General features: G+C 41.6%; 1 pseudogene; it reads right to left on the bottom strand.

Annotated features, from left to right (window-relative positions):
- Positions 1-16,170: 16,170 nt before the first annotated feature.
- Positions 16,171-16,395, bottom strand: LOC101561316 (annotated as a pseudogene).
- Positions 16,396-16,642: the final 247 nt, after the last annotated feature.

The raw sequence follows: 16,642 nt of genomic DNA on the forward strand, positions 1-16,642 counted from the left end.
AAACTCAGCGCCCCATAATAGAGCTGATTCACAGAAGCACAATACTAGACAAAGGAAGACGGAACCATAACTATTCCCCTCATGCGATGTTTAGACAGACAAATCCACTTCTGCAGTGACAGAAACCACAAGACAGTTGCCTGGAGGAAGGGGACTGCAGGTATGGCGAAACCTTGTGGAGGTGGCAGTGTTCTTTCCAGATCTGAGAGACAGCTGCAAGCGTGGACCTCCTGGGCTGGGTGCATGAGATGAGTTTGCTATTCAGTACGCAAATTACATATCAGTATACAGAAAAGATTAAATGGGATAGCTGTAAGGGAAATCACAGAATCAGCCCGCAAGTAGATTATAACTAGTATTTTATTCAATTTGCCTTCTTGTTACTAACATAGGATAAGTCAGTATAACTGCACACACTTTTTAGATAAACAAAAACAAATCAAAAAGGGCAGGTTGGAGAAGGGTGCCTGTGAAAGAATGGGAGAAAATGTGACCACAATTTCCTGAAAGTCAGACCCTGGAAAAAAAAATAAAACCCATAGAGCTTATGTCCTACAAATAGTCAGACGAACTTCATAAATGCTTACAAATTGCGTAGGCACTGGAATTTGCCACTGGTATCAGCTGTTTGCAAAGTGTTCAATTTAGAAAACAACAATCATACTGTTGTGCTTTTTTAATAAACATTTTAAAGGCACCAGAAAAAAAAAAGGAGATTTATTTTAAGAAAATAAATGGGTTAAGATTTAGGTCAAAATCCCAGAATGATTTGTGTTTGTCCTTAATTTGCTCCAGGAAAAAGGCTGCTTTGAGAAGCTCAGCGTCCTCTCGGGGCTCCCCCTCTCTCTCTCTCTGCCTCCCTAAAGAACACGGGCTGGCTGCACTAGGAGGAAGCGGTTCTTTCTGGGCAAAATAACAAGAAAAGCCTGTAGGTGCTCACCCAGGCGCAGTCATATCGATCCCCTAAATGCAATGCTGGAGCTAAAGGGAGACAGAATCAAAACTATAGTAGTTGCCTTACTATTCTTTTGAAAACAACAGGAAGGCTATATAGCTGTGCACAGAAAAGCATGTTTTAGGATGGCAAAGCAAAAAAGTGAAGAGAGCCCGGGGAGATAGCTGAGTGAAATAAGAGCTTGCCTGGCAAGTACAAAGTCCCAAGTTCGATCCCTGGTACCACCAAAACTGAAGAGGGAAAACACACAGTGAAGAAGCACTTGACACCTTCTGGGCGTGGAGGAGCTGGTGCAGTTCTGGGAAAGTCAAGGGCTTACTGTCTGTTTCTAAACACCTCCCTATAAAGAGCCCTTCCTGGTCCTTGTCATGGCCCAGGAAGTTTATATTTGTAATACCATGAAAAGGTACTGGAATTCTAGTGACTTAATTCTATCACTTCCAGTGCAACCTATGGAGAGAATAAAGACACTAAGGCATATTTGTAGTTATGGGGAGCCAGCGGGGTCCTAATTCCAGCCATGATGATGGCCATCTGGAACAAACCTGGGTCTGGCCTTATTAACTCATCAAGCAAAGAGTGGCTTGAGGATGAGTGACCGAGAGTGGTGCGAAGCCCATGAGTGCTAGGAATTGAGCTAGGTACGAGGCCTGAAATCACCCCTGTAACACACAGAGAGAAGGATATACAGAAAGAGCAAGGTGCATAACATGACTTGAGACAGTATCTAATGTTCTGTGGTCTGTGCTTCAGCTCTCGGGTGTAATCCTTCAAGCCCTGGGTAGTCAAAGGCTCTAGCCTAGTGAAAAGATGGAAACTTGGCTCTTCGTCCTGCCTTGCCACGTGGGTTCACACAAGGGAACAACAGGAGGCCCAGGAAACATGCTTGTCATCTTTAAAGACCACCCATCAGCACCTTGGCTGGACTGATATGCATTGCATAAAGCCAACTGAAGGAAAAACGAAAAATCCTAGCCAGTTCTACATAAGTCAATACATGGAAATAGGGTCAGGCCCAGCCAAAATGGAGACAACACTTCTCTTTCAAGGAAAGTAGCCCAGACAGTCCTCCACATCTCCCTGTACTCCATCAAAGAAATGAGCCACTTGCCCACCCACCCACCCACCCATCCACCCATCCACCCATCCACCCATCCATCCATCCATCCATCCATCCATCCATCCATCCATCTATCCATCCAGTATGTTCTAAGCATCCTTATATGCCAAAATTATTCTAAGAACTAGAGATGCAAGAGCAAGAATATGGACAAAGTTTTTGGAGAACATAATGTTTCTAGACACATATACAAAAAAGAGTTGGGTTTTCACAGGTGAGTCATTAACTCAAGTTGCTGATACAATCCTGCCTTCTTTCTTTATGTCACTCAGAAAAGACCAGGAATGAGTGAAGATTAAAGCTTCTATTCTTAGGAGGCAAACAGCCATGGTCTGTAAATATACACTAGGAAGAAATCATAACAGAGTATGGTGGCAACAGGGAGATATTCTGAGTTTTTACCCAGAACAATCAACTTCTAGGGGGATTAAGGGGTAGGAACCCAGCTAACAGTAAGGGTAGAATTCCCCACACAGGGTCTCAGTCTAGTTCACATCCACATTCTCTCGTGATATGGAAGAACCTCAATGATCCTTCTACTCTGGGAGGCATTTAATCCATGATCTTTGCACATAGGACAACGCAGTGCATTTAGACATGAGGCACCATTCACCATACTTCAGACTACAAAATTTTCCCACTTCATGTTGCCATATCAGAATTAAGAAAGCACACTGAATTCCAAGTAGGAAATTTACTGTGACTGTATTTTATACTCCAGTTCTAGCTGATTCTAAAAATGCAAGCAAATTCTTAAAACACTACATACTATGGTCCAACATAGTTTCTGGTCAGCTCAGATTAACATATGAGGCACCAGGAACAGGCAAGTTATCAGCTCACCTGAGAAGTAACAGTGCTTAACACTGACCAGATGCATATGGTGGGCCAGGCTTTGTTTCAAATGCTCTGACCTATGATACATGGAAACTACACAGCCATACTTCGTAGCAGGTTGTACGGATGAGCAGACAAAGAAACTGAGACTCCAAAACTCATCCAAGTTTGCACAATTAGCAAACAGAAGCCCAAACTCAGCAGAGCTACTCTAGAGACTAAACTCTGACACGGTGCTCTCACCCACAGTGCCTGTCAGGAGACAACTGATTCCTCCATCATTCTGGACCTGGACCAGGAAGCACTGGAAGGACTCGTCCCAAGCTGTCCAATACCCTATCATCTCATCATATCCACGAGCTGTTCTGGGCTAAGGCCTTCGAACAGTTGTTGCCAACCCAGAAAACTATCAAGAGTTTGTAGGGAATGAAATTATTGCATGTGGCTTAAAAAAAAAAAAAAAAAAAAAAAAAAAAAAAAAAGTAACTTCTAGGGTAGCCCAGTTAAGACAGCACAGTAAAATTGTGATTGGGTTGCCATGGATTACGGGATGGGGGAATGGGAGCTGGTGCTTGCCAGTCACAGAGTAAGTTCTGAGGCAGAGCGATTGTAATGGCTACATAGCAGGGTGAAGACGCTGAGCACAATCAACTCAAAATTACCAAGGGGGCAGGCATTGTATATGTACATTTCACAATGGTTGTATTTTTCAAGATAACTACTTGGCAAAGATAAGTAAACAAGAAATTGTTCTGTCATTTTTATTTGCAGAATTATCAAATGAGGAAATACATATTCAGGAATATTTGTGATAAATCTTATCAGAACTTGCAAGCTATTTTTTTTTTCTTAAGACTTAAAATGTCAAGCAATAAATAAGGAAAACTCTAATTGTGCAATCAATTTGTAGCTAACAGTTAGAACAGGTTAATGTTTCTCCTTATCAAAAAGTGTTCTCTGGTGTGGTGGCACACGCCAGTAATCCCAGCTACTCACAAGGCTGAGACGGGAGGATCACAAGTTCTAGGTCAGCCTGGGTAACTTTAGCTCTTAAGAAAAAAGGCAATGGCTGCAGCTCAGTGACAGAGTACTTGCCTGGCAAGTATTCTTGCCCTGGTTTTAATCCCTGTAGCACACACGTGAAAAGAGAAAGAAGGCCAAGGAGGAAAGTTTATCAAGTAAAATCTATAACTACAGTGAAATTTAACCACCTTACAAATCAACTTGACATTGTATATTCCCTGCATCAGTTCAAGATGTTAAATTGAACTTTCTACTTCATCTTTGCATCTTTGTGATTCCTAATAGTTTTTCTACATCTACAAAATCAATACCATTGATGGCTAGCACCTTAAAGTTTAATGAAATATGGTTTTAACATTAACAGATTACATTTGCAATGGAGTGCTATTGTCTTTGAGTGTTTTCACATTGATTTTGTTCCTCCTATAGCCTCCTCTCACTCAACAGCATCAGCATCCACCCACATGTCAGTGCCAGAAATGTAACAATTTCTTCTAGCTTTCATCTTTAGGTTCTACGCACTGTATTCGTTTCACAAAAATCTTCTTTATGCTGGCCACAGTGTATAGATGGAACTGCCAGAGAAGCCCCCTCCCTAGCCCTGCAGGACACCATGCTTGACTGTACCCTGCACGACCGTGTTCCTAACAGAGATCTGAGACTCCTACACAAATGGGAACACCTCAAACACCTCGCCACTGTGGGCACAGAATGCACAGAATGAAATCTGCAGTGAGAAGCCTGGGCGAGGGCTGCCCGCCCTTGCTTTCTCCTCTCCCACCTCTTCAGGAGATCCCAGACACACGCAGGACCTCTTGGTGATGTCAGATTACAGCAGTTTTATACCTCTCCTCTCCTCTCCTCTCACTAGAAGTCATCACTACGACCTCAATTTTCCAAGCACAATTACCAAAGCACAGAAGAGGAGGCCATTTCAGGTACCCAGAGTGGACAATTGTATAGATGACATGCTAGAAGAAAAAGGAAAATTTCTTAAATTCTGGCATCATACATCTCTGGACAGTAGTAGATTCAGAACAAAAGTAGCTGGATCTACATTCATACAGGTCGTAGCGCTCCACGCTTACAAACCTGAGCGAGGAATAACTGCAGAGGAGAAGAGAACCTGGCTCGAAGGCCTGGCATCTGCCTTGACCCTCCGTGGCTACAGGTCCACTGGTCCAGTTTTGTGAAGAAAGACAAGCAGAATGATCTGAGATATTGAAAAACGGGGGAACGGGAGCTGGTGCTTGCCAGTCACAGAGCAAGTTCTGAGGCAGAGCAGTGATGGTTACAGAGCAGGGTGAAGACACTGAGCACAATCAACTCAAAAGGAGCTCAGGTGCAGGGCTCACCTTCTCCCTCTATTATTCCCGACAGCAGACATCGCCCATTAATGCCAGCATTCTTTCCCAAATTCCCTTCTCATCCCAGTTTCCAAGCCCTGCTGCCACTCCAACAGACCAGGGCTAGTGTGTGCACATACACATGTACGTACACACACATGCACCATATACACACACGCACATACATGTTCAGCTGTTACCTAGCTTCTGAGGTACTCACCTCAGCACACCTTGCTGCACACTGTTTCTCAGTATCTTCCTATTACGTAACCTTCATGGAAAAAAGAAGTATGTGGAATTTATTTAAGTTTCATATTTAAAAGCATGATTTTACTCCTTCAGGTAGCCATTTGTTTGTAGTAAAAAAAGTATTATAAACAATCTAGTGCTGGGAGAACATGACTTTATCCAGCCTGGTTCCGAATGCCTGGGCCTCGGCAAGCTTCTGCATACCTGAGTGAGGGGCACAGCCTGCCCTGCTCTGAAAGCCAGAGGCATGCTCTAAGAAGCAGCCACTCCTCGCAGACTGATGCTGCTTAAGAGGCGGAAAAAAACATTTGATTTACAGACATAAGAAAATGTCTGTGCTACTTCACTGTGATCCCAGAAAAGTACAGTCTAGGAGACATGTACACACACACACACACACACACACACACAAACACACACACACACACAGGGGGAGAGGGAGAGGAAGAAGAAAGAGGAGGAAGGGAAAGGAAGCAGAAGAGAAGGAAGAAATAAGAGAAAGAAGGAAAAGGGGCCAACGAGATAGCTCAGCGGTCTAAAGCGCCTGCTTAGGCAAGCTTAGGCAACCGCAGGCACCGGGGTTTGAGCCCCACCCCCAGGGCAGGCTGAGCTGGACATAAAGGAAAAAAAAAAGAAAGAAAGAAGAGAATGAGAAGGTGAGGAGGAAGTTGATGGGGATGGAGGGCAGGCAGCAGGAGAAGGAATAGAAGAAGGAAGAAAACCAAGAAAGGAGAAGGGAAGAACAAGGTTTGTTGCTGTTGTTGCTTTGTTTGGGGACATGGTCTCTCTGTGTATTGTGGGCTAGCCTCGAACTCATGGCAGTCCTCCTGCCTCGGCCTCTGAGCTGGGATAACAGGTGTGTGCTGCCACACCCAGTGAAAACCAGGTATTTACGCAGTCCTGCTGTGTCTGCCCCGTCTCACCCACACCTCGCCTTGCTAATTCCCACCTGCTGGAACTCCACTCCAGAGCCAGTTCGGTAAAAGTTCTTCTGACTGTCCTTTCTGCTTAGATGCTGGACAGAGCACCATGCACATCCATCCATCAGTAAAAATATATCTGTGGCATTATGTGTCCTCTGCATTACAGACTGTCAGTTCCTTGAGGAGTCTTAAAACTTGATATCCATAGTGCTTAGCATAATCCTTGGCATGTAAATGCACAATAATAAATATTAACCACTTTTTGCATTTTTTTCCTATGAACACTACTTTATAAAATATTGTCTATAATGATACTTTAAATTACATAATTAGTGTTATGGTTTGTGGCTCGTTGTCTCTCCAAAGCCTCATGCAGTCTTGGGGCAGCTTCTGGAGTTTGCGATTGGTTCCTGATCCATTGCCGGGATTGCAGGTGTGAGTGCGCTGGGGCAGATACTGAGCACACATATGCAAGGAAGGGGGACAGGCTACTTAGCTGCCTGTGCTGCGGCCCCTCCCTTTGCTCTCTTTGCTTTATGTTGCTGCGAGGAATGGCTGCCCTCTGCCATGTGCCACTCTGCCTTGGAGCCAGCTGAATACGGACTGAAACCTCCACTAACTGTGAGCTAATTAAACCTTTCCTTCCTTCATTTTGGGTGTCGGGTATTTGTCCCATCACCAAGAGAAGAGTAAGAGACAATTAGTCGTGTTTCCAATTTATTGATCAAAGACATTTTATTTAACCATCCCCATACATATAGGGAAAATGTTTTAGGTTTAAAAATTTCTTGTTAATTTGGGTTGTTACTATTTTGATCTGTTCCTATGGATGTATACACATTTTAGCTAAGGGTGTAGGACCCAATCCTGTTGGAGGAACCCTAAACTGACAATCCAAAATCTGGAGTGTTGGGGCTGGGGAGATGGCTCAGTAGAATAAGTGCTTGCTTGGCAAGTATAAGGGTCCGAGTTCAATCCCCAGTTCTGGAAAAAAAAAAAAAAAATGGCAGTTTCTCTTGAATATAGTGCTTGCCTGCAAAATCTGGAGTGTTCTAAAATCTGAAACTTCTTAAGTGACACAACACCATAAGTGGGAAATGCTACACTATGAAAGTGGATTTTGTATGCAAGATGATTTCCAATATTCAGGTGACATGTATAAGGTGTATATAAAACATAAGTAAATTTTATCTTTAGAATTAGGTCTCATCTCCAAAATATCTTATGTATATGCAAATATTTCAAACTCCAGAACACTAGTCACAAGGAATTTGGAGAGCAGCTACTCATCCTATATTAAAAACGTACATGTATCATTGCAAAGTCATTCACAGGGCCGAGAGTACAACATTTCCCCACTTATCCTAAAGTCATGCAATCCTGACTAAAGGATTAGAGAAAGGGCAGCTGAAGAAATCAAGTTCAACTTCCTACTTTAAAAGTAAGCCTCTTAGGGCCAGTCAAATAGCTCAGTGGGTTAAAGTGCTGCAAGCAGGCACAGGGGCCGGGGGTTTGATCTCAGGTCTGCCGTGCCGGCCCCATCCCCAGGGCGCAATGAGACGGCATTTGAGACTGGGCATGGTGGCACACAGCTGTAATCCCAGCACTTGGGAGGCCGTAAACAGGTGGATCGCTATGAGTCCGATCTAGTAGTGAGACCCTGAACACCCTGTAGACCCTTCCCTAAAATACAGATGATGATGATGACGATGATGATGATGAAGAGGATAAAAGTAAGCCTCTTTTGAAGAGCCCTGCAGGACCCACAATGCTGTCTGGAGCCCTGAGGACAGGGGTGCTCACAGCCTCACACTCCCCACTTTAACCTATGCTGACTGCCACTCCCACAGGCCAGGCACAGAGGACAGCAATGGAGGACACAGCTGGCACAGGGCCCACCCAGTAGCGCAAAGCAGGTCCAGGGTAGAGACATTTCCATAAATCTCATGTGAAGATGGTGAGCCACGCTAGGTTCTCTGGGCAGCAGAAACCGCTTCATTCCACGCAGATCCACTTGGGAGCCGGCTCTGAACCGCTTTCACCTCAAGTAACTGCTCAGATATCAAAGAGCCAGGACTGTGCAGAAAGACCAGAATTTCTTGCTTTCCACAAACTAATGAAAGACTGATCCCCCTTACTATGCCCACCACTTATAGAAAACCAGGTCTAACTCACAAAGGTCTGGACCTCAGTGCGCCACTTCCTTTTTAAGTCCAAAGCTGCCTGTGAGCTGTGGCGATGAAGAAGGGAAGCACTCACGGTAACGGGTGGGGCGGATCCCCGCACAGACTCTGCATTGTATTCCATAAATTCTCAGGATAACTGAATACCTTATCAAGGACATCCATCTAATTAATTTTTTACATATTAATGGAACTCATTTATCAAATAGTTTCATTCCTGTAAAGAATATTTTATTTTTAAAATTAACACTGTAGAATTTTTAAAGAAATTCAAGTTGTACAACATATGAAATTTCTGGCTGATTATTTTTATAACTCATGTAAATAGAAGCAAGAAAATATGCTAGAGTTGATTTAACGTTGGCCATATAAGTTATGCATAAAAGATTCAAATTCTACTTCTAGAATCTTTGGTTAGTCATGCGTTCTGTGAACTTTGAAAGCTTTGAAGATGTGCTACAATCTCAATATGGTTTTAAACCATTTTATGTAATTAAGACTGGGAGAAAACCAGGGGGAGAAAACAAAAGAGATCAAAAATAGCTGCCTTTGTTGTGGACTCAAAACAGACCCTAAGTCTGATTCTCTGGGCTCCAAAAAGAGCTCAACGACAATGAAGTTCACCTGTTGCTGAGGTTCATCTGCTACTGCTGTCAGAAGCCAGACCATCTTAAGAGACCTATCTTAAGAGGGACTGTCTTAAGAGGCCCACAAGCCATGCCCTGACTGCTGAGGCAGCCACTAGAAGTGAGACTGCACTCTGAGGGGGAGGCCCCAGAGCTCAGACTCAGCTTCCCAGATGCTCCAGTAGAGCTGAACAAACGGTGCTGGGCCTGCCTCCTCCCTCTGGCCGGTCTGTTATCTCTACCTGTCATCTCCATGAAGGAGGTCTGAGTAACCATGACTAAAACAAACCCAGCCTATTACTGGACATTGGCATGGGTCTCTTTGTCCTTTCCAACCCTGACCTTCCTTCCAGTCATCGTCATCTTGGTTTAACTGTAAGTGAGATATATTGTTCATGTACAGATAAAATCCTATCAACATAAAAAACGTCTAGAGACACTGGCTACACAGTGTCCAATAGCTTTGGGTCTATAGATAGAGCCAGGCCTTGTATATGTTACATAAAACTCAGCCTCCGTATTAAAAGAAAAAAAAATCCCTCGGCAGTACAAAAGGCAAAAAATGTTTCCCTATACAGGTAAGTTTTGAGTTCAAAAAAATACAAGTAAAAAATAACTTGCGAATGTCACTGTTCACTCAGAAGGTGTAACTAGAAAAATATGCCAAGCTGTACTTACACATTACTTAAAAGCACTGACAGTAGAAATAAGGTATAATATGGTTCTCATAAGTTCTCAAAAGTTAGAGATAACTCTAACTAAAGCTAGAGGGACTTATAGCAAGCTATCAGACTCCATAAATAAAGGGATATAAAAGTCAGTTGGGTTACAGTCCCTAGTCTTTTAAAAAGTTTATACATTTACCTGTTAGCTCAAATGCTCATGCTTTGATTATATATGCTCTAATTTCTCAAAAAAAAAAATGTGTTCTTTCCTAGAAAATATCAAAGCCCAGGTAATCATGCAGGCAAAATCTATAACAAATATGCAAGATTAAGATTCCTTTTACTGGGATCCCCTAGATTTTGTCTATGGAGACACATACTAAGGTCCTAACTAACTGTCCACCTCAAACAGCCCAGGTGAGCTGAGCCTTCTCGGGGTTTTCTGCCTCATTACAAAAGAAGCTATCTTCATGTTCCTTGGGCAGGGCTACCTGCAAGAGGCCTTAAACAGTCAGACAGGGCTAGACCCTCAAGGAGACAGCATGGTAGACAAGATACGTTACAACTGTGAGAGAGATGGATGCTCCCCACTGTGGGCCAGACCTCAAGACAAAAGAGGAAACTCCCTAGCTGATATTACAACTCGAGAGGTGACACAAAAACCAATGGAGCCACTGGAGATATTGCCTGTCCTCCCAGCCCAAGTTCTAGAAAAACCCACCTACTTAGACTCTGTTGTTAATTAATGCTCCTTGTTGTTTTGAGTAGATTAACAGTGGTGATCCCATCTCTAAATAATTTGATATTACATCACCACAAAAGGGACCACAAGTGTGTAAGACTCAAAAAATTTAAACATATGCTATGACATTTAGTGTTGTTAGAAACCTTTTCTTTGGCAAAATAGCAGAACAACATATAAAACAATTGGGGTATAATATAGCCAAAGAAAAAAATTGGCTCTGGAGATTCATCAAAAGAAAAATTGGGGACTATTCTTGATGTCTCCTTGTATAAATGACCTGATATATCTACCTCAATTGGACCTGTTCTCCTGTTTCTCTTGGCCCTGACTGTTGGACCCTGTTTCATAAACTGTTTAACTAAGTATGTTCAACAAAAAATCAAGGCTATCAAGTTAATGGTGCTTAGAGCTCAATATCAGCCCTTAAAAGTAACCAAGAAAACAATGACTCGATTCCTGGATAAAACCAGTAGGGAATGTAATGGGTCAACTGAATTTTGTGCTTATAACTATGGAGAACTATTAGGTTTCCTTATGCTTCCTATTATCTACTCTAAAGAATGTGTTCTTACTCTTTGTTCAAGGCTGTTTAGTAACAACTGTCTTCCTCCCCTCCCCAATCTAATTCCTGTAAACATAGTAAGCTTAAGATGTATCTTGTAAAAATAGCTTGCTCAACAAGCCCCCACATGGGCAAGTTGCACATATCGCTGAACTGTGAAAGACCCCTTAGTCTTGTGATTCTCTGCTTTAAAAACTCCTTGCTGCCTGGCTGGGGGCCTCTCAGTCTCCTCTTGCATGAGAACTGACTGCCAGCCCTGAGCTCAGTCATAAGAGGATCTTTTAAATTCCAATCTGGCTTCAGATCTGGCTCCTATGCTGAGCTGACCCATAACACTGAGACAATTTTATTCTGAAGTATTTTTGAAGTTCTATTCTGAGGTCAGAAACATGGTGAATACAGTGGAGACAGTGTGGAACTCAGGAGTCAGAAAGGCAACTTTGTCATTGTTCAATGTTCACAGGATATCAGCACTCCATTCATTATAAAGCAAACTTAAAAAGTGGAAGATTATTAGGCCAATGGCCAAAAATTAACAGGGAATAAAACAGTAATAAAAATAACAAAGATTTACATAGATTCCACCAGGTCTCAAGCACTGTTCTAAGCACTTCATAAATCGCTAAGTCCTCAAACTACTCTATGAGGGTGGAACTAAGACTTGTGCAGGGAGGGTGGCATCATGGGTAAGTTTTTCTCTCATAAATATATTATATATTATTGGATTTACAACTTTAAAACAAGATTGTGTTGTTCAGTGTTTCTATTTTGCTCAAAATCAAGTCATGCTTTAGTTATACACAGTTATCTACTCATTCTCTATTTTCTCTGCCCATTATAGAAAGAGGGGGAGAGAGAGAGGGAGAGAGGGAGAGAGGGACAGACAGACAGACAGACAGACAGACAGACAGACAGACAGACAGACAGACAGACAAAGGGTTCCAGGCTTTGGCGATCAAGCTATGTACAATGTTCCCTTTTGTGAACAGAAAGTAGTGCTAATGCTGCGTAAAACTCATAATAATGTGATTATACAATACAGCATATTATTCGCTATCCAAAAGAAATTTTTGCAGGAATGACCATAGTGGAAACATAATCATTACTCTCAGGACAGGCTACCTAATCATTTTGTGCTAAAGTGAAACCATAAAGGTTCGCCCTTAGCCCTCTGTCTAGCAGAATAGTGGCATTTGATTTTATTTTGTTTTAGAAAATTAATAAAGATTTCTTTCAGGAATCAATGTTTCTAGGAGTTATTACATTTGATGAATAAAAACTGAACCCAGAGCACATAAAAATAATATTTTAAACATAAATAGCACCATTGAGCTTGATGGTCCGCCTCACTCATTCTCCATTATTTTGAAGATAGGTAATCTCTGGAGCTTATTTCTCCACAGAATCCATGTCCTCTCTTCTGAAAATTGTATTTTTAATTTCTTTACATTATTTAAAGGAATAAGCTAACTTTTACTTCTGAGGTTCCTGACATTCAAACCTAAAAATTATTAAGAGAAAATGCTTGATATTAAATGACTGTTATTTTTATGCAATAATAAGTCTTCATCAATTTTGTACTGCTATAACAAAATATCAGAGCCTAAGAAATATATATATATATATATATATATATATATATATGTAGTTTACTCAGCACTCCATTCTAATGGCTGGAAAGCCTCAACAGCACAGCACTGCTCTGCCAAGAGCTTCTCACAGCATGGCAGAGGAGCAGACCAAGAACCAAGAGCTGAAAACCCACCACACACACGAGTCCCACATAGGAGGCAACCTTACTTTGTAACAACCTGTTCTCAGGACAATGACCCAGTCACTGCTTCCAAACAGCAGGAATCCATTTCTGGGGTGAAACCCCACTAGCTAACTGCCATCTGCCATACACCAACCTTCCAGCACATGAAATCTCGGGGGACAAACTGTATTTAGATTATAATTTCTTATAGTTCTGGTGAAACAAAATAGAGGTACTTCCCTAACATTGTGAATTCAATTTAAATATATACACTGACAGATTTGTTGGGGTAAAGCTGTCTGTACCTCGGGTACCTAAGACAAGACCACTGTTTCTCATGAGTTTGGACAAGCTCAAACTCATGAAGTGTGCTCTGTTCATTTGACCATCACTTGAAATAATATAGACAGTTTCCTCTCATTCCCTGCATAGTCACAAAGGCATGCTGTACTGCTAAAGATTAGATATTCTTTTCTAATATTTTGAGCTCCTCTTAAACTCTCCACAAACTTACTCATATGCTGATTCTATAAATACGTGATTATTGTTGTCGCTGTTGTTTTGGTGCTGGGAATCCAACTCAGGACCCTGTGCTTGCCAGGATAATTGAATGAGTAAATGTGCCACAGGTGCTGAGAGTTCTTCTCACCCATAAGGTAAGAGAGCTCCACCTGACCTCAGCCTTTGTCTATTGATTCTTGTCTTCTTCATTCCTCATCATCTTCCCTCTAGAATTTCAAGAGCTTCACTGAAAGTGACAGTCTGGCACCTAAAACAGGAACTGGAGTACAAGGAAACTCATTACTTCACAGGTCAGGGGACATCTCGGACTGCATGTGCAAACAAGGGAGAGAAGTGTATTGATTTCATCACATGTAAAATATGGGGCCTTTGTACATAGAAATTCTTGTTTTATTATTAAAAGCAAAAGGTTCAAATATAAAGATTTCATATCAACAGTTTCTCATGTTTGTAAAAAAGATATGTTGTCTATTTCTAGAAGAAGGAACTATAAATTTCATACTTGAGAGGTGTTAGGAAAAGAGCTTAGAGCAAGGCTAGAGAAGAAAAAACAGCACAGATCTATCTAGCTCTCTACAGACTTTTAAAGGGCTATTTAATGGGGGGAAAATAATACCTTCCACTCTTCTCACCACTTATTACAGACCCTTAGGCAGAGGAGAAACACAGCTGATGGGCACAAGCCAGCAGCAGGAGGAGAAAAACAAAGAGCTCCACCAAGCCTGAAACCTGGCCAGGATAAAGCAGGTCAGAGGAACCAAAACACCTGTTTTCAGTTGTGCCAGCCACAGTGGGGAGTATTGGCTATGTGCTCTGGCTGGGGCACCCAGTGGCAACTGCACCCCTGTCCCAAAGCCTACGGACAGCCATGACTTGCCTTTTCGGAGCCTCAAGTAGCCCAGAGTGCACCTGTGCCCACCCTTTCTTTCAAACACATAGGGCTGCTGCATCTCCATCAGAAAGGTCAGGTTCTACTTGGTCCCAGCTCTACCTTCAGTATGTGTCTAATTTTTCCATAATCTCCCATCACTGCATCAGCCTCTCATAGGAAACTTTTTGGCTGTAGTCATAGCAAGCCAAGAGCGAGGGGACGTGGAATGCAGCCCCAGCAAAAGACAACTCCCAGACACCAGCAAAAGCAGTCTACAAGTGGTAATAGTAACTCAAATTACATTGAGTCTTACAGAGAAAATGCTATTAGAAAAAAAGGCATGAGCATATGGCAGGGCTGTGGAGATGAATGAGCTGTAAGCCACAAAAAGAACATGAAAGTTGCCAATGTTCTTAACACAAAATAAAATGCAAAAAAAGTTATTATAGACAAAAGGTTCTGACTGCTTCCAAATTCTTTTTATAAGAGATCTCTGCTAATTGACAAAAAATTCTAACTGATCTATTTATAATTACAATCTTCTGAAACTATAAATGAGTTATTATAATTCAATATGGCCAAAAATTAGACTACACTCTGATTTTTTAAGCAAATTGTGTATTTGTTTGTTATATGTCTGCATTCAAACTGTAAATAGCTGGTTTATTTGAGCTCAACAAATTTCATTTTACTTTTTTTTATTTTTGAAACATTTGTCTGTAATTTAATTTGGCTTATAGATAAATATCACCAAAATTAAAGAAATACTTCCACCCAAATTGCCAGCTGGTCAACATGATGTTAAAATTAATTTTATAACCATAATGCATATTGTTCATGTATTATGACTTGAGTATCTCCTAGTTCAAAAATAGTGTGTCAAATGCTGTGATCTGGTTCTCATAAGTCATCAAATATTGTTAAGATAATTAAAGAGAAAATCCTTGGGCTGAGGTAAACTGTGTGACAGGACTCCAACTGATGAATAATAAAGCAGCTGCCTAGAAATAATTATCCAGTCCTGGTTCTTTAATGGGAAGCCCCAATGATCTTTATAGCACTATGGGAGACACCCTAATCAATGTTGCTCAAATTATATTGTGATATGTTTATACTGATCATTGTTATAGGATCAAGTTTTCTAGAAATAAGACAACAGGTTTTCTAGTTTAAAGATTTTCTGGTACAAAGGTAAATTGAAAAACAAAAGTTTTCATATGGCTATGATAATTGTTGTTAATATCATATATTAAATGCATTCATACCTTCCACATATACACAGGCCTTCTAAAATGTAAAACAGAGACTGTTTATGGTGGTAAGACTTTTCTGTCATATTCAAACATCTGCCTTTCTTGTGTGCTCCAGATTTTGTGTGTGTGTGGTACTAGGGTTCGAACTCAGGACCTTGTACTTGCCAAACACACACTTATTCCACTGAGCTATCTCCCCGGTCCCCATCCACTTTTTTTTTTTTTTTTTTTTTTGTCTTTGTGTACAGTCTTTATTTTAAATATTTGTTAAAGCACCATGAGTGCTCCTTAGGACATAGTAATGACTGCCCCCTACAGAAACAGGCTATGTACAGAACTTTACAGAACACAGGCAACACGAGCTGTGGCCGGCTGCTAAGCAGAGAATGCAATTCGAGGAGAGAAGAGAAGAGGAAGAGCCCCTGTGAGTCAACTTCAGCTGCCATCAGAGTGTATCTTGTGCTGGTCACAAACTACTGGTTCTCATTTTGGAGGGTCTGGCTACAAGTGTAGGAATTTCATTTCCCTGTCGGGCTACAACCCTGGCTGAGGTGCCATCAGATCAATGTCACTCAAGTTCCTGGCCAGCCAAACTCCTGCAGCAAAGAGTCCCAAATTGAGGATCAAGTTCCTCCAGAAGTCATTCTTATCGGTGGCAAAGCGGCAGATGCCCCACAGTCAGTCTCCCATGTTGTCAAGAATTTCGGGGGTTTCATTTGCCAAGCCAGCAGCGCCCACCAGGACCCCGCTGGAAGCCATACCAGCACCTCCGACCCATCCAAATATTTTTGATATGAGGTTCATATCAATCGAAGATGAGATTACCAGTCAGATAGTATTATTTTAACAAAAAATTATGTGATATGTATGCTATGTATGTGCCACTGCACTTAGAGATACTTAGACATTAAACAGTCTGGAATACATCATACTCTTCAATGACATCCTGTTAAAGGACAACAAAGTAGGTGAGAGCTTCTTAGATACTAGGAAGAGATAATTCAAA

Source organism: Octodon degus, unplaced genomic scaffold, assembly GCF_000260255.1.
Source record: "Octodon degus isolate 3935 unplaced genomic scaffold, OctDeg1.0 scaffold00007, whole genome shotgun sequence".
In the NCBI taxonomy this organism is placed as follows: domain Eukaryota; kingdom Metazoa; phylum Chordata; class Mammalia; order Rodentia; family Octodontidae; genus Octodon; species Octodon degus.